Source organism: Tursiops truncatus, chromosome 18 (assembly GCF_011762595.2).
Source record: "Tursiops truncatus isolate mTurTru1 chromosome 18, mTurTru1.mat.Y, whole genome shotgun sequence".
In the NCBI taxonomy this organism is placed as follows: Eukaryota; Metazoa; Chordata; class Mammalia; order Artiodactyla; family Delphinidae; genus Tursiops; species Tursiops truncatus.
Window position 1 is genome coordinate 3088858 of NC_047051.1, and position 22676 is coordinate 3111533.

The following is a 22676-nucleotide window of genomic DNA, read 5'->3' on the forward strand; positions in this document are numbered from 1 at the left end:
GCGCAGGCCCAGCGGCCATGGCCCGCGGACCCAGCCGCTCCGCGGCACGAGGGATCCTCCCCGACCTGCCCCCCGCATCGGCAGGCGGACCCCCAACCACTGCGCCACCAGGGAAGCCCTGAATGATTTTTAATACGTTTTAAAAAAAAAAAGGAATCCGCTAGTGACTCTTCACTTAGTACTTTATGTAACTTCTCACAGCAGTCCTGTGAAGGAAATTAGCTTTTCTGGGTGATTTTTAACAAGTTACCTAATCTCCCCGAGCCTAGTCTCCTTCACAGGGTGCGAGTACTAATGTCTGCTCACTGTGCTGTATGTACGAAGTGAACCAACATATGAAAAACCCAGGTAGCACCATTGCAGAGGATGCTTACATGATCGTTTTAAAAATCGCACAGGGCGGGCTTCCCTGGTGGCGCAGTGGTTGAGAGGCCGCCTGCCGATGCAGGGGACGCGGGTTCGCGCCCCGGTCCGGGAAGATCCCACATGCCGCGGAGCGGCTGGGCCCGTGAGCCACGGCCGCTGAGCCTGCGCGTCCGGAGCCTGTGCTCCGCAACGGGAGAGGCCACAACAGTGAGAAGCCCGCGTACCGCAAAAAAAAAAAAAAAAAAAAAAATCGCACAGGGCAAAATCAGGATTTGAACGAATGCTCTAAATTTCGAATCCCAGTGTGGAGAGCAATGCAGGTCAGCTCTTCCTCCCCCAGGCCAGGTGCGCCAACAGGTAAGGCCACCGCCAGCCAATGGGGAGCGTTACAAAGTAATAAATGCCTCGATTGGGATCTCTGAAAACTTTCCATGTAGGAAGAGTTCCAACTTCTGGACATGCCGCTTTTTTGTCTACTAAGTTTAAGGAGTGAGGATGCCTGGTCAGATGTTTCTAGTTCTGCCACCAACCTTGGTTTGCTTTGATGGCATTTTCCACAGGGAAGAGTTATGTCTGCATGGAAGGAAGATTCTATTCATTATATTTGACTTATAGGTGAGAAATGTATGTTCAGTTTGTGTGATTTTTGAAACACTCAGCCCTCTGCTAAAACAACCTCAACATACAAATGAAAGAAAACGAAATGAAGAGATTTAGATTCAGTAAGAGAAAGAACCCAAGAGTACGGGAAATAATAACTCAAAAAAAAAAGAGGCTTTAACCTTATTGCTAGGAAGTCATGTGTGCATGTAGAAATCTTTCTCTACCTTTGCCGGCCAGTTACCATGAGCAGGAAATATATGTGAGTAGACGTCTTTCCTGAGAAGCTCCATAAAACCCTATCCCAAATGCAGCAATGACAATCATGGTGCCCCTCGCCCCTGTGAGGCCCCCCACCAGCACGGAGAACAGTGCCACAACATGCGAGTCACTGCGGTACACACCCCCAGCCCACCCCCCCGGGGTCTCATCGGGCGCGTTTGGATGGACTAGGCCTCGTTTAATGGGTCTGCTTAACGACGCAGAACACGGTGAGTCTTCTAATGCCGATAAAATCTGCACGGCAAACTGTAACCCCATTAGTAGCACCCAAAATTACTAGAAATGAAGGCTTTGAAAAATTAAGGGATACAGCTTAAGGGAGGATAAAGACAGGACCATAAAAATCATAGCACTGAAGTCATGCTAATCTCATCTCACACTAAGGGTGGTGGGAAGACTCAGCCTTTCTAGAAATAGCTTGCATGTCACCCAGCCAGCCTTCCTTCCCAAGGCGGGATTCCTCCTACAGGGAAAAAAAAAAAAAAAAGAAACCGAAGAGGAGTTTTCCACAAGTAGGTTAATAATTTCAATGCAACTTTTCACTCAGACATGTATTGGCTACCAGGCTATACCAGGTACTGATGACAAATACGGGAGCACAATCACTTAACCCTCAGCTCTTACTGAACGCCAGCTCCTGTGTGAAATCAGGAAGCGGGGAAAACCACACGCCAGTGAGTGCCGGAACTTGGGCCCAGGCCGGCTGACTCTGGAGCCCACGACCTTAGGCATTTCCTCAAGGGAAAACTACATTCTTTTACAACAGCTTCCAGAGACATTCCAAAGAATTATTAGAAAAAAAGAGTACTCCTTTGTCAAAGAATTTAATGAGGAAAAATTTCAGCTAATCAGCTGTTAAAATTTCATATACTGAACCAAATCATCTATTATTTCAAACAAATACTAGAATATGGTTAATACTAGATAAATATTAAATATGAATATTAAAATATGGCTAATATCAGCTTCATTCTTTAAAAGGAGCTTAAGCCATCAGTTATAACAGTCATTATTTATTGGTAACTAACTGCACAAAAAATTGGGGGTTTGGGGGGAAAGGGGAGTGACTGTTAGTGGGCATGGGGGTTTCTTTTTGGGGCAATGAGCACGTTCTAAAATTGACCGTGGGGATGATTCGCATGACTCTGTGAATATAATAAAAACAGTTTAATTCTGCAGTTTAAATGGATGAGTGGCACAGTATGTCAATTATATTTCTTTTTTTTTAAATTGTAGTTTTATTAGTTTCAGGTGTACAGCAAAGTGATACAGTTATGCATGTATGTCTATATTTTTCCAGATTCTTTTCCCTGATAGGTTATTACAAAATATTGAGTATGATTCCCTGTGCTACACAGTAGGTCCTCGTTGGTTATCTCTTTTATATACAGTAGTATGTGTATGTCAATTATATTTCAATAAAGCTGTTTAAAAAAGAAACAAATGAGGCTAGTGGCTTTGCTGTGGTGCCAATTCATTCTTTTATTTTTAATTTTTATTTCATATTGGAGTATAGTTGATTAACAATGTTGTGTTAGTTTCAGGCGTGCAGTCCACTCACTCTTAACAGAGTAAGAAGGTGGTAACAGGCAGGAATGGTGAAGAATGAACCACAGGGTTACAATCTCAGCTCAGCCGTTAGACAGCATGTGTCAGCTCAGGTCATTATTTAAACTTTCTGGTCTTCAATATGTGCATCTTATGCGGACAATAACACCCTCCCAGCACCGCATGGCACACAGTAAGCATGCTTATTATGGTCCCTGTTATTACTAGTACTATTAATCACTATACACAAGTAGTGTCATGTACACACTGCTATATTTAAAACAGATAACCAACAAGGGCCTACTGTACAGCACAGGGAACTCTGCTCAATGTTCTGTAATAACCTAAATGGGAAAAGAATCTGAAAAAGAACAGATACATGTATATGTATAACTGAATCATTTTGCGGTACACCTGAAACTCACAACATGGTTAATCAACTGTACTTCAATATAAAATAAAAATTAAAAAAAAAAAACAAGTCATGTCACAATTGTGGAGTAAAACAAACTCTTACTACAAGAAGACAGATGCATGTTGCTCAGACGTTTCTAAAAGAGCTCTATTTGTGGCAGCCATATCGTAAAGCAGCTCAATGAACTGCTGCTAATTCAACACACGTTTTTAAGAGCGCGCTCAGGACCGGCAGGCACGGGCTTTCAGCTTGCATTTCATACCTCTCGTGCCTTTTTGGCCTACACGGGGAGTTTTTTTAAAAACCGAGTTCATTTTCAATATTTAAGAATAGAGAGATTTTGGGCTTCCCTGGTGGCTCAGTGGTTAAGAATCCGCATGACAATGCAGGGGACACAGGTTCGAGCCCTGGTCCTGGACGATCCCACATGCCACGGAGCAACTAAGCCCGCGAACCACAACTACTGAGCCCACGAGCCACAACTACTGAAGCCCACGCACCTAGAGCCCGTGCTCCGCAACAAGGGAAGCCACCGCAATGAGAAGCCCGCGCACCGCAACGAAGAGTAGCCCCTGCTCGCCGGCTCGCCGCAACTAGAGAAAGGCTGCACGATGCAACGAAGGCCCAACACAGCCAAAAATAACATTAAAAAAAAAGAATAGAGATATTTCACTTGCATTAAGATTTCTGGATTCTCTTGGAAAATAAGAAAGTTTGCTAACACTGGGCCACCTTCCCTTGGGACCCGACAGGCAGAACCTACTGAGTTTCCATCCAAACTGCATAGCTCCTGTTAGATAAATCAAAGGCAAACCGTATCAGCCAGACCAACGGATACACGCCTGAATTGTTATAGAGGCGTTTGATCACTTTCTTCCAAATATCTCTAAAAAGTTAATGTCACAGTTAAAAATGATGGTGAACCAGGGAAGTAAAGCGGTGTCCGTGTCCGCCATGCTGTGATTAACTGAGGAATAACAAAGAAGTTGAATAGACCATTTTCCACTTCTTTTTATACGAGGAAGAAAGGAGGAGGCTGGTTAATAAAATGATAAGCAATAAAGCATGAGCTTGTTATTTTTTAACAATTCATAGTCTGTCAACCACCTATAATGGAAGAGAATGTAAAAAACGAATATATATGTTTATACGTGTATGTATAACTGAATCACTTTGCTGTACACCTGAAACTAACACAACATTGTAAATCAACTATATTTCAATAAAATCTTTTTTTTTTTTGGCCGCCCCACGCTGCTCGTGGGATCTTAGTTCCCTGAACCTGGGCCTCCTGCAGTGGACGTGGGGAGTCCTAACCACTGGACCACCAGGGAATTCCCAATAAAAATATTTTTGAATAAAAAGTAAAATATCAAAAATAGATTATCAACCAACCACCTACCGTTTACTTAGATATATGGAGCTTCTTTAGAGAATTAACAGAAAACACGGTGATTACATTAAAGAGCCCCACGGTGACAGAAAGAAGACAGGACCATTTCCAGGGATCATGCCAGGTTCCTGTGTGCTTAATCTGTCCTTGGACTGGCCTGGCCCCATTAATCAAAGCAACTGGTTTTCTGGGAGAATAACATGTTTTCGTGATCTGAAAAAGAGATATTAAAGGGAAACTATGATGTCATTGTGAAAAAGAGAGCAAATACTATGATATATTTAACTGTATTTTCTCACTTTTTGTTGTGTTACATGAAAAGTAATAGACCAAGGTCTTTGCTGCCCTTCTATAATTACACCTGGTTAAACAGGTTAAACTAATAGTGTGTTTACAAAACGATGTGAGGTAACTTCAGTACTGACACTGATACCGGATCTGTTTGTATTTAAATTCAACATGACTTACGTAGATATTCTTTATATAGTTGTGTTACTGAAAAAGTGATGTAAATAAAACTTTTCAGTATACATGGAAGCTTCTATTTCTCAAGAAATAATACATAAAAATGTATATAAAGTTTAAGAAATTTACACTTGGCCTCTATCTTTATAACAATCAGACTTAAGAAAGAAAAAGTACACCAGGGGCTAAGCAAAGCCAGATCTCCTGCACTCACTTCAGTGCCTGACACACAGGAGACCTGCAAGAAATGCCCGGCTTTTAACTGAAAGCGACTATGCAACCATGTAATAAAACAGGTTCCCCGCACAGCATATTCAATACTGCTTTTCATATTTAAGTGGCAGCATCTGAAACTAAAATAATCTTCAAGGTTTAATTTATTCTTATGTTTTCCAGTAATCAGTCTTTGTGGAAGCCATTGAGATTTCTAGGTTTTTGTTCTGTGGGAGAATAAAAAATACTTAAGTCCATGTCTCTCTAGTTTATTTTTATATTATCAGGAACTAACACCATATCTGGAATAGAGGAATTACATAACAAACTTTTTAGAATAGATTAATAATATAGCTTTTATGTCAATAACCCATGACTCTGCTCTAGATCTAATTAAAGGTTGAATACTTAATAAGCAATAAGCCAGTTAACTAATAAATACTATTCAACAAGAGGTAATGTACACAACCTTGAAATATATCCTTTTTCTCCAGTCCTGGTCAGCAACTTTAGCTGCCTGACCTCTAATTTTGTGATCAAGCATGGTTTTCTTCAGACTTTCTAATCCTAAAACAATGGTGTAATGAACTGGCCCTCTGGTACCTACATTTTCAATAGAGAATATAAACTCTACTCTTCCCTTGGATGGTTGTCAAAGTTGCCCTAAATTGGCAATACGGAGTTTTAGTCTCCTTATTCTTGCCAGACAATATGATTTCAAATTCTTCACTGTCTAATCCTCATTCCCCTTCCCTCACCAGAAAAAAACAAAAGCAAGAAACAAATAATAACTATTAACATCACTACAACAAAACACTCCATTTCAGGATTAACAGCATTAACCAACAGGATTAGACAGTTATAGCAAACTCCACCCTACAGCAACAGAATATATATAGTCTTCTCAAATGCACATAGAACACAGATCAAGACAAACAATATTCTGGGCTATAAAACAAACTTCAAAAATTTTTCAAGAACTGAAATCATACAGAATGTGTTCTCCAACCGTAACAGAATCAACTGGAAATCAATAACAGAAAGATAAAAGGAAAATCTCCAAACATCTGGAAACTAAACAACACACTTTTAAATAATCCACAGGTCAAAGAGGAAGTCTAGAGAGAAATTTAAAAAATACATTTAACCGAATAAAAATGAAAATGAGAATGCAACATATCAAAATTTGTAGAACACCGCTAAAGCAGTGCTCTGAGGGAAATTTACAGCATTAAATAAATACATAAGAAAATAAGAAACTTCTCAAATTAGTAGTCTAAACTCCCAACTCAAGAACCTAGAGAAAGAGCAAAATAAACCCAAAGCAAGCAAAGGAAAGAAATAATAAAGGCAAGAACAGATATAAAAGAAATTGAAAACAGAGAAACAGCAAAAATCACTAAAACTAAAAGCTGGTTCTTTTAAAAGAGTAATAAAATTTACAAACTTTCTAACAAGGTTGACAAAGAATAAAGAAAAAAAGACACAATATACCAATATTAGGAATGAAATAAGGTAACACTACCGACACTGCAGACATCAAAAAGATAATAAGGGGGGACTTCCCTGATGACACAGTGGTTAAGAATCTGCCTGCCAATGCAGGGGGCATGGGCTTGAGCCCTGGCCCGGCAAGATCCCACATGCTGCGGAGCAACTAAGCCCATGAGCCACAACTACTGAGCCCGCGTGCCGCAACTACTGAAGCCCGCACACCTAAAGCCCGTGCTACGCAACAAGAGAATCCACCACAATGAGAAGCCCGCGCACCACAACAAAGAGTAGTCCCCACTCACTGTAACTAGAGAAAGCCCACGCGCAACAACAAAGACCCAACGCAATCAAAAATAAATAAATAAATAAAATTGATTCTTTAAAAAAGAAAGATAATAAGGGAATACTGTGAACAACTCTATACACACAAATTGGACAACTTAGACAAAATGGACCACTTGCTCAAAAAACAAAAACTACCACAATTCACACAATATGAAACAGGTAACTTCAACAGACCTTAACCATTTATGGAAATTGAATATGTCATTTCAAAACTAAGAAGAAATCTCCAGGCCCAAATGCTCTCACTGAAGAATTCTACTAAATATTTAAGAAAGAATTAACACCAATTCCACCCTTTGTCATCCAGGAAATGGAAGACAACTTCCATTCATTTTATGAAACTAGTATTACCCTCATACCAAAACCAGATAAAAATAGTACCCTACCACCACCACCACCAAAAACAAACGAAGACAAAAACAAAAACCCCACTACAGACAGACCAATATCCTTCATGAATATAGACATAAGAATGCTTAATAAAACAGAAGATAATACAGCAATATATAAAAATAATTACAACACATGACCAAGTGGGGTTTATTCCATTTGGGTTTATTCCAGGAATCCAAGGTTGGTTCAGTGTTTGAAAATTAATCAATATAATTCATTATATTAACGGGCTAAAGAAAAAAATCATATGATCATATCAATCGATAGAAAAAAATTTGATAAAATTCAGTCATCATAAAAAAAAACTCTCAAAAAAATGGAATAGAAGACAATTTCCTCAACTCGATAAGGAGCATCTACCAAAAACCTACAGCTAACATTATGCTTAATGGTGAAAAGACAGGATGCTTTCCCTCTAAGATCAGAAAGAAGAGGCAAGGACTTTGCTCTCACCACTCTTATTCAACACAGCATGAGAAGTTCTAGCCAGTGCAATAAGGCAAGAAAAGGAAATGAAAGGCATACAGCTTAGAAAGGAAGAAATTAAACCATCCCTATTTGCAGATGACATGACTGCCTACATAGAAAATCCCGAGAAAGCTACCAAAAAACTCCTAGAACTAATCAGTGAGCTCTACAAGGTTAAATAATACAAGTTAAACATCCAAAAAAAATAATTATTGTATTTCTATATACTAGCGATGAACACATGGACATTGAAATAAAAAATACAATACCATTTACAAGTGCTCCAAAAAATGAAATACTTAGGTGTAAATCTATGCAAACATGAACAGAAATTATATGCTTAAAACTAGACAATGCTGATGAAAGAAATGGAGAGACGTATTGTGTTCACTGACTGGAAAATTCAACATAGTAAAGATGTCAATTCTCCCCAAATTCCAGCAAGATTTTTTTGTAGATATGAGAAGATTATTCTAAAATTTATGTAGAAAGGGAAAGGAGCTGGACTAGCTAAAACAATTTTGAAAAAGAATAAAGTGGGAGGAATCAACCCACCCAATTTCAAGACTCATAGCTCTAGTAATCAAGACTGTGATACTGGCTGAGACACACAGCTAAATTCAACAGAAGAGAGAACTCAGAAACAGACCTACACCAATACGCCCAACTGATTTTTGATAAAGGTGCAAAAGGCATTGAACAGAAGAGGGATAGCCTTTTTAACAAAAAAGGGGCTGGAGCAATTAGACATCTACAGGCAAAAACATACAAACAAACAAAAACCTCACAAAAAACCACAACCTAAATCTCACACCTCATACAAAAACTAACTCAAATGGGTCATGGACTTAAATGTAAAACTGTAAAACTTAAAAAACAATAGAAGGAAATCTTCAAGATCTAGGGCTAGGCAAAGAGTTCTTAGACTTGACACCAGAAGCATACTCCATAAAAGGAAAAAAATCAATAAATTAGACCTCATCAACACAAAAAACTGTTGTTCTGCAAAGGACCCTGTTAAGAGGTCAAAGAGACAAGCTGCAGAGTCAGAGAACATATATGCAAGGCCCATATCCAAAGAAGGGGTAGTATCATCTTCAGAGAATTGTGTTCAGTAAGAAAAGCAATACCTAACACACTGTATGATTCAAATTTTGTAACATTTTTGAAATAAAAGGACAACGCAAGTGACCCTCTTGGTGATGGAAATGTTATTTATCTTCATGTATCAATGCTAATATCCCGGTTGTGATGTTGTATAATATCACATAAATATCACTGTATTTTACCATGCATGTGAATCTATAATTACCTCAAAATAAAAAAGCTTAATTTTTTAAATTAAATAAGAATTTAAAACTCTCCACGAATACAATTACACATTGCCTTAACTCTCGAATTCCCACTCTCTTCCGCCAACACTTGCCTCTTCTGTGTCAGAGGCTGACTTTTACCAATGTTAGTCCAGCTAAAGAAAACCACCTACGCACCACTGCTGCGTCTTTCACACAACCAAACACCAGGACTTGGGTATTTTACAGAGACCTTTCCTTGACCATCCAAACCTCATGACTGACGTAGACAGGTTCAGCCGGAGAGCCCAGGACAGATGCCAGAAGTCTGAATTCCCGCATAGATACCCCGTCAAGCACCAGCAAGCAGGTGTGGCCACCTCCCTGCTGGGCCATCACCGTAGTTACCAGCCCTCTATAACCACTTCTTTGAAACCATCCACCTCACCCTGGTAACATTGCCAGCATCTGGTCCTCCACACGGAAGCAGCAGGTGCTCAGATCTGTCCCGCAGGTTCTGAGATGAGGGCCACCACTCCCCCATCTCCCTCCGCCTCTCGCCAAGGCAGCACGGAGTACACGAGGCAGCCAGTGGGCAGCACATTCCAAGGGCTTCTGCACTCAGATGGCACGCTGCCCTGGGAACCCGAAACCACCCAGATCTCCTCCCGAGCCCTCAGTGAGTGGATTCCGACATGGGGCTGAAGTTCTCACTCCTCTAAGGTAAAAGCTGTGGGATCCTCCCAATGGGGAAATAGCTTTCCATCTAAAAGCCCGTGAGAAATGTATTCCAAGTTACTTCTTTCTGAATCCTGCAACCGTGAGTTTGTACAAGGAAGAGAAAAGTTCATTAGCCAGGCATGTCATGTGTAATAACTGGTCACTGCATGACCAGTTCTCTTTAAAACAATCATATAAAAGAAACTCTTCTGTTTGGAAGAAACAGTAAAATACACACACACACACACATACACGCACGCACGATTTCAACAGCATTATGTTTTTTAAAAAAAATCCTCTCTCAATAATGACCAAAGTGCTTCCCAGGTCTTTTTAGTTGACCCAGAAGCACACACAGAGGAGTGACCGCTCTGGGTCCGGGTGACAAGGGACCAGGAACCTTCCTGCTGAGCCAACCTTCTGTTCCTCCTGGACCGATCTGCACAGATGGCCACTATCTTCATCTCAGAAGACAAGTGTTCCAACTGACACAAAGCCTTCTTAAAACTCCCAGCCCAAGAAAAACAGAGGCACTGTGTGGAGAGAAAGACCTAGTTCTACAGAAACAACTTTCCAGGAAAGCCTAGAAAACAGTACTGTCCTACTGACAGCAGGTATTTCCTTCTTCCCTAGAGATTCCTCGTCCCAGCAGGGAAGAATAACCAAAAGAGATTGGTTGTACCCACCCACAGAAATGAAAAAAAGGATATTAAAGTCCTGTAGTAGGAAACAAACAAAAACATAATCATCTAGTCGGACAAAACAAATTCAGTAATCCAGCATATGCGCTGGAATTTAATAAGCCATTTTGCTTCAGAATAATCGCCGCATGGGGTTTGATTTAATTAATCTCAGCAGGCTTGGAAACAGCCCCCGGGAAAGCAGTGTGATAAACTTCCTTCAGATGTGCTAGTCTGAGAATGTAAGTAGCCACACTACCAACTCGGACATCTTTAGGCAGCGGCAGTGGCACCGTACGCTTTGACCTGTCCACCCGCAGGCACTGATCTTGTAATGCTAGAATATTCTTGCTTCCGTGTCCCACTTGAAGGCTTCTGGGTCAGCAGCCACTCAGGGTGAGCACCTTGGATGAGGGGTCGGATTAGAAATAAAGACTAGGAAAAGCAGGGAGAGTTCCTGCTTCCTCCGACGAGATGACTTCTGTATCAGAAGGCAGGCAGACGGTGTTCTCTCAGCCCGAGTACTTTCCCTAATTTTGAGTGGAGCCACGGGAGGTGCAGACCAGCAGATGGACGGGGAGAGCGGGGACTAACGGAGCATCCTCTCCATTCCTCTGGGTACCCCGTCCCTGGGAGCAGAAGATTCTAGCCTGAGAGAAAGTCCAGAGGAGGTTAACGTACATCACTCCCCTCCAACCCAACGCAGAATCTAACAAGGGAAGGCGGAAGGCGAGGCTGGAGGGAAGGAGTTAGCCGAGACTGGACAATGCCAGCGCCTCCCCCGGACAGAACCACGACCGTGTCTATGCATGGACCGCCCCTCGTCCCAGTGAGCACTGTTATCATCCGCGAGCACAAGACACTCTGCCAGGCACGCGGCAGTTCAGGAGCTGAGTCTGGGCACCGGGTCTGCCTTCAGTCGGCTCAACCATGAGCGGAGCTGTTGACACTGATGTTGTCGGGTGAGGACAGCCATTGAAAACACGACTAGAGGGACCCCCCCTGGCGGTCCAGTGGTTGACTCAGTGCTTCCACTGCAGGGGGCGTGGCTTTGATCCCTGGTCGGGAGATAGGATCCCACATGCCTCACGGTTGGGGGGGGAAAGAGGGAAGGGAAGGGGAGGGAGAAAGAAAGAAAAGAAAAAGAAAATCCCAACGTTCAGCCCAATTCCACAAGCTGCAGGTTTACAAATCAGCCTTCTCCCTCACACCCTGCCATGACGTGTCATCAAAAATGAATCTGCAAAAGAAGCTGCCACTTTCCTTATTCAGACTCCCCCCGCTTCATGTCTTAGCGAGGCCAGGAGTCTAGACCCAACTTAGGCGCTTAGGCGGGAACGTCACTGGTTCCAAGACAGACTGACTCAGCAGAGCACACAGGCTGGCCCTACCCTAGACCTACACACACACACACACCAGAGCTGGAGCTGGGCCGTAACAGTGAAGTCCCCCGTCCTTTTCTGGGAAGTGCACGACACCACGGTTGTGGCAGAGCAGCCTGAGGACTCGGAGAGATGCTCCAGCGCCAGCGTTGGGCTTGACTTAATAAAACAAGCAGCCTCTTCAGTAAGATGGGCCACTCAATCCACTCTGGGGAGTTCAGATTTGTTTCAGAAAAGTCAAAGGTAGAAAAAGCAGAGAAAGCAGGTCTGGCAGATCTCAGAACATACCATTTTGAAGAATATTGTTGACTTTTCCCCGTATATCTTGGATTATTTCTTAACCTCGGGTTCTTAAAGCTAAAATATATTTTTACCTTTTCTCATTTTAAACACCTAATTCTTTGCGATATAACTGAAGCTGTAGATATTCATATATCCCCTCCTTCTTTATTGTTTCAAATGAAGGTTTGGGAGATGTTATTTCAGAAGGCTCCATGGAACATTTAAGCCCGGGCAATTCCTGGGAAGGCCTGTATTTCTAAAGCCTATTCAGTCTGTGGGTAACACCATTCATAATGTTAAGACCACACAATGGAGGCTAGTCTTTACCATAATACTGAGCTACTTGTGTGCTGGCTACACAAAAGTTTCCCCGGTGGTAGATTTTCACTTAGTAATCAGGCCTGAGCAGAACAAATATAGTGAATCAATTATTTCTATTTGCGACACACATTGAAATGTGCTGGGGGCAAGCTAAGCGTCAACACCGGTTCCTCGTACGCCCTGCATGGCAAACCAAACCAAAAACAGAACCTAACTTTTCCACAGGAAGAGGACAAACCATAAACTCGAGATACGAATTCCCCCATTTCTCATTTCTTTAATTGATTTGGCCAAACCACTAGGATAGACTCTGGACTAAAAGAAATCAGAAACCCCCAGACCTTAAACTGGATTGTGGATTTCATCCTGAGGGTGCTGACTGTGGGTCACTGACTCCCGGCTCCAGGCAAACTGGATTTTAATAACTTGTCGGGATATTTTAGGATAATTGTTGCATGGGGTTTGATTTAATTAATCTCAGCAGGGTTCAAAGGCGGCCCATGGAGTCAACAAGAAAAATGTCCTTCAGATGTTCTATTATTAAAAGTGGAGTAATTATGTCACCAAAAGAGACAGGTACAGAGAAGGCTGCAGCTATGAAGTAAGACCTAAAGAGACACTTTCTACACGCTGACGGATACACTTGTCCCTCCACATAAGGGATGAAACTGCCAGCCTGGTGTCTGATGCAAAGCAGATCCTCGTCAACATTCGCTGAATTAATAAAACAATGAATGAAGGTAGGATGAATACGTGACAGGACAGGGTATGCAAAAAGACTGTATGTTATTCAAATAATGGTTAGAAATACATAATTTATAACATAGTGACATTTAGATCCTAGAACAGGGGTCCCCACCCGGTCCGAGGCCTGTCGGGAACCAGGCTGCACAGCAGGAGGTGAGCGGTGGGCAAGCGAGCACAGCTTCACCTGCCGCTCCCCATCCCCCCTCGCTCCCATTCCCCCCTCGCTCCCCATCCCCCCTCGCTCCCCCTCGCTCCCCTCCCCCCTCGCTCCCCATCCCCCCTCGCTCCCCCTCGCTCCCCTCCCCCCTCGCTCCCCATCCCCCCTCGCTCCCCCTCGCTCCCCTCCCCCCTCGCTCCCCATCCCCCCTCGCTCCCCATCCCCCCTCGCTCCCCCTCGTCCCCCTCGCTCCCCCTCGCTCCCCCTTGCTCACAATACCACCGGAACCATCGTTGAAAAACTCCCACCCCCATCGTGGAAAAATGTCTTCCACAAAACCAGTCTCTGGTGCCAAAAAGGTTGGGGAACACTGTCCTAGAAGACAGTTCAGGTGCCAAAGAGAGATCAAGTCCAGAGATGTTTTGTGTGTCTGAAAACTGGCGGCTGGGACTTCCCTGGTGGGGCAGTGGTTAAGAGCCCTCCTGCCAATGCAGGAGACACAGGTTCGAGCCCTGGTCCGGGAAGATCTCACGTGCCGTGGAGCAACTGAGCCCGTGCGCCACAACTACTGAGCCTGCACTCTAGAGCCCGCGAGCCACAACTACTGAGCCCGTGCACCACAACTACTGAAGTCTGCACGCCTAGAGCCCGTGCTCCGCAACAAGAGAAGCCACCGCAATGAGAAGCCCACGCACCGCGACAAAGAGTAGTCCCCGCTCGCTGCAACTACAGAAAGCCCGTGTGCAGCAACGAAGACCCAATGCAGCCAAAAATAAATAAACAAATTTAGAAAACTGGCGTCTAAGTTCAAATGACAGATTAGGGCAGGGTCAGAACCCTAGGGGGGCCCGATTCCCATTTTCACTGAAAAGCACAGCTCCTTCATGATTTTAGAAGCTGGTTATACTCCGAAAATTCATGTTATTCTGCACAGAGGAGGGAAAAGGGTGTCCCGTGTTGGGAATGCTGGCCAGGGGGTGGCAGCCCGTGTGCTCTGTTCACACAGGACCTCTGTAGTCCTGCCCAGCGGATGCTCAGAGAATCAGACCTGGAGACCCACTGTGCTGGGCTACTTCACTTCCTAAGTCTCAGAACAAGACGGAGTCACCAGGAGATCCCCAAACCGACAGGCCCTCGACATCCAACAAGTGTTCACAGAACGAGCGACACAGCTCTGCCTTCTCCCCCACCACCACAGAACCAACAGAGCCTCCCCTCCCCCATCAAACAGAAGAGCCAGGCCTTACCCGCTCCTGAGCACTTTGCAAGTGGGGACTCATCTCATCCGCACCACAGCCTGCGACCGTGGTTCCCAACTTTACTGCCCCTGGGAAATTCCAATGCCAAGGTCACACCCACAACCGATTACAATTTGGGGATGGGAACAGGCATCAACCTTTCTTAAAGACCCCCCAGGTAATTCCAATGTCCAGCAAAGTTTGAAACACTCAGTGAAGAGATGGGTACCATTATGTACATTGTTCAGATAAGGCAACTGAGGCAGAGAGGTCAATGCCTCCCCCAGGTCACACAGCAGGCAAGCAGCAGGGTTGGGACCCGAACCCAGTTTACCTCACGACCGCCAAACACTAAGAAATCATGTTATAGAAATAATATAAATTACTAGTATGTGATGAAATGAAGCAGGGTGGGCAAGAGAAACTGTGAGGGTGTACACGGTGGAGGAGAACGAGAAGGTTGGACAGCTGATGGCTCGAGGGAGGTCTGACACGTCCAACCAGGCAGGAACACAGTCACTTTGAAGGACAACCAGGTAGCAATGAAGAGCAGCTGTTTTTAGGGTGTCTGAAAAGCATACATTCTAAAGCACTAGTTCTCAAACTTCAGCATGTGTGAAAATCACCTGCAAGGCTGTTAAAACACAGACACACACCCCAGAAACTCTAATTCGGCGGGTCCGGGAGAGAGCCCTAGAATTTGCTTTTCTAACAAATTCTCAGCTGATGCAAATGCAGAACCACTGCTCTGGGCAAATGGTTAACAGTCATGAATGATGGGCAGAATTGTCTGAGGGTCCCTCATCTCCGAGCTGGGGTCCGTGTCCCCACCTCTGCTTATTCTGTCCCCAGAGGCTACAATGCCTCCCTCTGTCAGCCCCTTCCCCAACCTGCACCCTCCTATTCAGCCCTGGCTGTGGTTAGCTCCTCCTCCAGGAAGGCTTCCTGGATCCTCGGCCTCCCATGGGCTCCCCTAACGCCCTCCCCATAAACTGATCCCTCACCTGCTACAGGTCTTTCCTTTCACATGCCTACCACTCCCACCGGAAAGAGTGTGAGCCTCCACGAGGGCAAGGGCTGGTTCCACCCCCAGCATCCAGCACATAAAAGGGAAAGGGGGAAGGGAGCAAACTTTCTGAAGCTGTTTTTCCTTTCAGCCGCAGAGAGTCCCAACATCCGAACTGGACAAGTTTCAATGCCCACATGGTTTAAGTGGTTTTAGGACTCGGGCCTCCTCTCTTTTTATACAGCACACGTGGTGGGGACGTAGTAGGGCCTGACCTCGTTTAATGTGACTGTAATTTTAACACTCCTCCACAAGACTGCTCGCTGCTTCTATTATGGAGAACACTAATTGCCAGGAAAGCCTGTGATCAAAGTTCCGATACCAGGAACACGTCTCCTCCCTGGCCTCCTGCACCCTCTGCTCTAAGACAACAAACACAGGGCCCCAGCGCCCCGCACCTGCCAGAGATGGCGGGCAAGGATCCCAGATTCCTGCAGGCCGCATCTCGCCCGCCCACACCTTCCAGTCTAGCCCTTTCAGACCTGAGTTCTGTTTTTCTCTAAGGACAGCCTGCCAGGCTTAGGGAACAGACTCTGTAACGGTGCTAATGGGAGAGGGAAAAAGCTGCCCCTCCCTCTCCCAGATTAGCAGGCAGGGTCCTCTTAGAGATCCCCAGTCCCATGGCTGAACCCCGAGAGAGAACTGGGGGTCCAGCTCAGCTCTGACCAGAGCAAAAGATGTCCTGAGTCAGGCACACGGTCCCTGAAATGACAACGCTAAGCTTGCATTGCTTCCACGGTGACAAAGAGCAGTCCTGTGTCACAGAAACAGGCGGAGGTTATTTCTGGCCAAGAAATCAGGTCCTTTAAGGTCCTGGTTAGGTAACACTTGAAGATCACGAGCACAGGAGGGGGCATTACCTGTGGCCACAAATGTTGACATCCCGACCACGGCAAATGGCCACAGCCACGTATGAGAAACAAGGACCATCTCTGGCCACTTGGGGCTTTGCCGCCCACAGTCAGAAAGTGCCCCTGGCCCCGAAGGGAGACTGCGGAGGGCTGGTCCGGGACGCCCGCAAGGCCCCATGTGCCCCTCGTTTTCCCTCCTCTAGTTCGTAAAAGGCTCTGGGAAGCTGCTGTGGAGGGTTATGAGCTTCAGAGCAGACAGACGCTGGATGTGCGTGTGGATCTCCTGGGCCTGGCAGCATCGCATTCAAATCTCAGCCTTGACTCTTCCTACGGGGCTGTGGCCAGGACATTCGACTCCTTCCCCTGTGCGAGGGGAGCGGTAAACCTAACCTGCCCCGCAGTTACACCGATGATCCATCCGCACCACAGAACACAGACAGCGAATGTCTCGTCATTTCTCCCAAGGACGCACTGAGCCACCCATCTGCTTCTGGAGCATCAGAGGGAAGTTAATTACGTGCAACAAACACCTCAGGGCATTCGGGCTGGATTCTGTCAAGAAAGGCAGTTATGCAACGGCTTGAGCAATCCTGGGCGAGCAGCGCCCTCCAGGTTCCCCGAGGGCTCCTGGAGAAAGAGATGAACCAGACAGCAGGGAGCAGAGCTGGGAATGGGGGGCTTGGCTGGGAGCCCGAGGCCAGGGGTAGATGGGGGCGGGGCAAGGCAGAGCCAACACAGAGGCAGCATCTAACTGGACAGGCTCCCCCTTCACCCCTGTTTTATCTGAGATGCAGAGATGGAGGAAATCACATGAGCGCTTTGTACTAAGGCCTTTCTCTCTGCAAATGAAAATACAACCCATCGTTCCACTTGCTGATTTTCAAATTGCCATGGATTGTACGATTTGCCTCTAGAAAGCAATGTATGTTTGGCGCTCCTGCCTGATGTTCTGGAAAATTCTAAAAACATCTGAATTTATACTTCTGCAACTTTATGATCCCGTTTATGCCATTACGTATCTCGAAAGCAAACATTTTTTAAATGTTTAGTTTTCAGACCAAAAAAAAAAAAAAACCCACTGACAATTTCCATTCCAAATGAATCCTCCCAATGCCTCTTAGCTCAGGAAGGAAAGGGTTCGTTTACTGCTTTGCACAGCAAGCCCAGAGGTCACCCCACCAAGCTGCAGGGCCATGCACGGAGAGTCCTGAACCAGAGGTCGGCAGGTCAGGGATCTACTGTCCCGCTGCCTGCCCTGGACATATCATTTTATTTCTCTGGGCCACAGTTTCCTCGTCTGTGGAATGTAAGGCCCCTTCCAGCCATCGAAGTATAAAACTTTCCCAACACTCTGCTTCAGCATCTGCCTAAGAACAAACACTTGCCTCCAACTTTCAGGAAGATGAAGGAGATATAGGAACAAGGCTTTAAATTATATAATGAAACAGAAATAAGCAAGACTCACCACATCACAGGGCTCTCAAGGACCCTAAAGATCTGGCCAGCTAAAGTGAAACTGACCTCTCATTGCAGGGGAGGAGCCGGCTGGCAACGGTCTTTGCAAGAAGCTTTCTTCCAGCCTTCCTGTAGCCAAGGGGGCCAGGTGGTCTCTTCAGGAAAGTGAGCTGGAAGCCAGCCCAGGCAGTGTCCCCAGTCTTTCTGAGGGACAGGAGGCATTAGGTTTTCCCCACACACTGCTCTACAGTATAGATATTATGCCCTCAACAGCAGTAAACTGCAGACCAAGTAAAACACGCAAATAATGACCTCATTTCCAAGGCCGAATCCCAGCCCACGTATGAGTTCCAAAGTCAGCATGGCCTGGGAGCACAGCCGCCTGGCGAGAAGAGGGGCTCTCCCACCACACAGCCACAAGAAACTGGGCCTGGTACTTAAAGTTCTCTGAGCCTCCCCTTTCTCATCTGTAAAATGGGGCTAGGAATGCATCGACATTACAGGGAAGCGAGGAGGATTCATGAGTTATTACTGCACGCACGTCCCTCGGAAGACTGCTCGGCTCCTACTAAGTGTTTGACAACTGCTACCTAATATTCACATTAACATCAATATCAACATAGTCGGAGAACTTGTCTACATACGATACTACTTCTTCAGTAAGAAATCACACACAGACCCAGGAGCAGATGGGAAGGTCCTGACGTCCACAGAGGTCCTGGGGAAGCTGGTTGCCTACTTGTAACACTTTCAGACCTTCTGAAATAAAGACGTCTGCCGGGTAATGGAGGACCGATTGGAAGGGAAGAAAGGGAACCGAGGAGTGGTGATGCAGCCGCAAAATCAACAACCAGAGGAACCGAAACAAGGTGTGCTCTGGAGGCGGGAAAAGCACAGGGAGAAGTAGGTAAAAGGCAAGACAGCCCACAGCACGGGAGCACAGGCAAAAAGGCAGCCAGCCAGCCTGGGTGGGAGGAAGGTGGAAAATCTGGGGACCAAAGGAGGGGTGTGAAAATTAGAATTCTGGGTAAGGAACAGTCACATAAAACTCTAAAGGATGGGGGGAGGGGGCAGAGGCCAAGGTTCAGCACAGAGAGGAAGCGTAATTACCAGGACCCCAGGACACTGCGGTGAGGAAATCTGCAAGAAGGGGGCATAGAAAAGGAGCATTTGTTAGGAAAAATAAAATGGGTGAAACTTCTGTACCTGTTAGAGAAGAGCACAGTACCTGGGGACTTGGAGGGGTTAATAGGGTAGAAAACACCAGGCAACACGGAAAATGAGGTGAGACGCAGGGAAAACCGTGGTAGGAGGGGCGGAAGATGTATGAATTTAGATGGCCTTGGTAACAAGTGCTAAATAAACTCAAGTTATTCTTTTGTTTATCAACAAGACTGTCCAGTGCTGGGAAGCAAATGACGGAGAGAGTTCTGTTTGCATGGTTGGTTGGTTTGGCCTTTATTCCGCACCTGGAGGGAGGGGAGGTTTGCCGGGGCTCAGACTGCACAGCCGGATGGTGGCCTCCAGCCCAGGTCACCTGAGCTCCCCGGCCGTAGGCGCAGCGCTGGTCTGTGTCCCCCTGGGCTGGCGTGCCCACTCCCTCACCTCGCCTAACGTAAGTGGAAGCAAACCAGCCCTGGAGCTCATCCCTCCAGTTCAGGGTCGCCGGACTCAGGGTCCCGCCTTTCTCGGGAGATGAGGCCCGGGGCACCCGGAGAGAAACTCGCTTTGGGAGAGATCTCCAGCGCATCCCCTGGGCGGCGCGGGCGCTCTGCGCCTTTGTCCCGCCCGCAGCCCGCGGCGGGCACGGGTCAAGTCTGGGGATCCCCAGGCGCGCGGGGCCGGGGGTCCCTCGCCCTCGGGCCGCCCAGCCCCGCAGCGAGCTCACCGAGCGAACTCGGTGTTGGGGCTGCGGGGCCGGCGTCAGGGTAACTCAGCTCCCGGGCTCGGGCTCCTCGCCAACACCCGGGCGCCCGCCCGGCGCCTCGGCGCAGCCTCACCTACCGCGGCCCCGCTCGAAGGAGCCTCCAAAGTCTGCCGATCCAAGACGTCCCAGCGACCCAGGGCTGGTCCTGGCGCCGCGGAGATCCGAGCACGCCGGGCTCTCGGAAGAGCCTTCGCTCGGGTGCGCGAACTCCGGGCGGGCGGCGGGCTGGGCTGCGGGGGAGGAGCGCGGCGCTGAAGCCAGCCCGCCGCTGAAGCCAGCCCGCCGCTGCCGCCCAGGCCACGCCCCCGCCGGCCCAGGCCACGCCCCAAACCCTGCACTTCTTCCACACACACCCCAGGCCTAGCCCAAGCCCCAGGCCACGCCCCCGGCTCAGCTACCTTTCCACCCCCCCACGCCGGACCATGCCACGCCCGGCCCCAGGCCACGCCCCTGCCCGGCTCTCCTTCCACGCCCCCCAGGCCACGCCACACCTGGCTCCAGGCCACAGCTCTGGCTAGGCTCTCCCTTCTTGCCTCACGCCACGCCCCCAGCTCAGCCCCAGACCACGCCCCTGGCTCGGCTCTTCTCCTCCCCGCCAGCCCCCTCCGTCCCCGGCCACCTTTCCAGCGGCCCTGCTGTCCCCACCATCCTCGCAGACATTCCCAACCCACCCTGCTCCACCACGAGGATATCCCCCCACCCACGCCCGCCCCGCTACACTTCCCCCGACCCTAACTCCTCGTCCACCCAGCTACACCCCCCAGCCGGGGTCTCCTCCATCCACCCCCAGCAACTCCCCCCATGTCAGCACCCCCCAGTCCGGCCCCCTAAACCCTGCTACCCTCCACCTCATCAACCCCCCAGCATCGGCCCTGGGCGGGAGGAGCAGTCGCGTCGCCCAGGCAACCGCTCCTCACTGCCCCCTCGCCCCACCTCTGCCAGGGAGGAGGTCACTCCAGGCCAAGGCGCCCTGGCTACACTTTTTGTGAAAAAGAAAACCCTAAGTGAGGGCTTCCCTGCTGGAGCAGTGGTGACGAATCCGCCTGCCAATGCAGGAGACACGGGTTCGAGCCCTGGTCCGGGAAGATCCCACGTACCGCAGAGCAACTAAGCCCGTGCACCACAACTACTGAGCCTGCGCTCTAAAGCCCTCGAGCCACGACTGCTGAGCCTGCGTGCCACAACTACTGAAGCCCGCTCGCCTGGAGCCCATGATCCGCAACAAGGGAAGCCACCGCAATGAGAAGCCCGCGCACCGCAACCAAGAGTAGCCCCCGCTGGCCGCAACTAAAGCCTGCACGCAGCAATGAAGACCCAATGCAGCCAAAAATATAAATAAATGTATTAAAAACAACAACAACAACAAGGGCTTCCCTGGTGGTGCAGTGGTTGAGAGTCCGCCTGCCGATGCAGTGGACACGGGTTCGTGCCCCGGTCCGGGAGGGTCCCATGTGCCGCGGAGCGGCTGGGCCCGTGGGCCGTGGCCGCTGAGCCTGCGCGTCCGGAGCCTGTGCTCCGCAGCGGGAGAGGCCACAACAGTGAGAGGCCCGCGTACCGCAAAAACAACAACAACAACAGAAAAAAAAAAACCCTAGGTGAGGACTTTTAAACCTACCCACTTCCCCAGGACCTAGAGCAGGTCTTCCGTGGACTGTCTGGGTGAACACACTCAGGACTCTCACCCTTCCCGGGTGGCTCATGGCACAATCATTAATTCACAGGAAAACCGCAGAGACGAAGGTAACCGTTCTGCGCAAGGATCTGGGCCCTAAAAGTGCCATGATTGTTTCCTGATGTGCACCTAATGGAATTCATAAAATAAACACATTCCTTTAAAAACTGCAGTCTTTTAGATGATTCATCTGAGTGGTTCTGTGTTGCCAGCACTATAATTATACATGTTATTTTTATAATCAAAGAAGAACAATAACCACTATGTAAAAACTAAAGAACATATACAAATATTAAATTACACAATGAAAAGTCAAAATTAATTCTATACATGCTTTTTTAAATAGTGGAAAACTATTCTGTGTGATACTCAAACGGTGGGTACATGTCGTTATGCGTTTGTCAAAACCCACAGAATGTACAACACAAAGAGTGAAACCTGATGTGAAGTCGTTTATCATAACGTATCAATATTGGCTCATCAATCGCAACCAATGTGCCACACTGATGTTAAGATGCCCGTAACAGAAGAAACTGGGGGGATGGGGGTGTGGTACAGGGAGGAGTTGAGGGAATCCGTGGGGACTCTCCTTTCCTCCCAGTCTTCCTGTAAACCCAAAACTGCTCTAAAATAAGAACCCATTCATTGAAGCACACACACCGAAACACTAATGGTCATTATCTCTGGGTGATGGAAATATGGGCAAGTTTTTATTTTATTGTTTGGATCTTTATTTGAAACTCCCCCAAATTTTTGACAGTGAATATATATTTTTAAAGCAGAAACACATAATATTGGGCTGGCCAAAAAGTTCATTCAGGTATTTCTGTAACATCTTACAGAAAAACCCAAACGAACTTTTTGGCCAACCTAAAATAAATAAGCAATGGAAAATTTTAGAGAC

General features: G+C 47.1%; 1 protein-coding gene across 7 annotated transcripts in view; it reads right to left on the bottom strand.

Moving 5' to 3' along the window:
- The window catches only part of SPATA13 (spermatogenesis associated 13), a 257965-nt gene that overhangs the window by 97682 nt on the left and 137607 nt on the right, over positions 1–22676 (bottom strand). The window contains exons 1-2 of one of the 7 annotated variants that reach the window (XM_073794962.1): positions 20178–20350; positions 4614–4817 (exon numbers count right to left, since the gene is read on the bottom strand). The exons of 4 other annotated variants lie outside the window; for them this stretch is intronic. The gene's annotated coding sequence lies outside the window, so the exon portion shown is untranslated. Of the gene's footprint in view, positions 1–4613; positions 4818–20173; positions 20351–22676 lie in introns of those variants that run through there. 2 more of the 7 variants (XM_033843705.2, XM_033843706.2) reach the window with 2 other exon arrangements.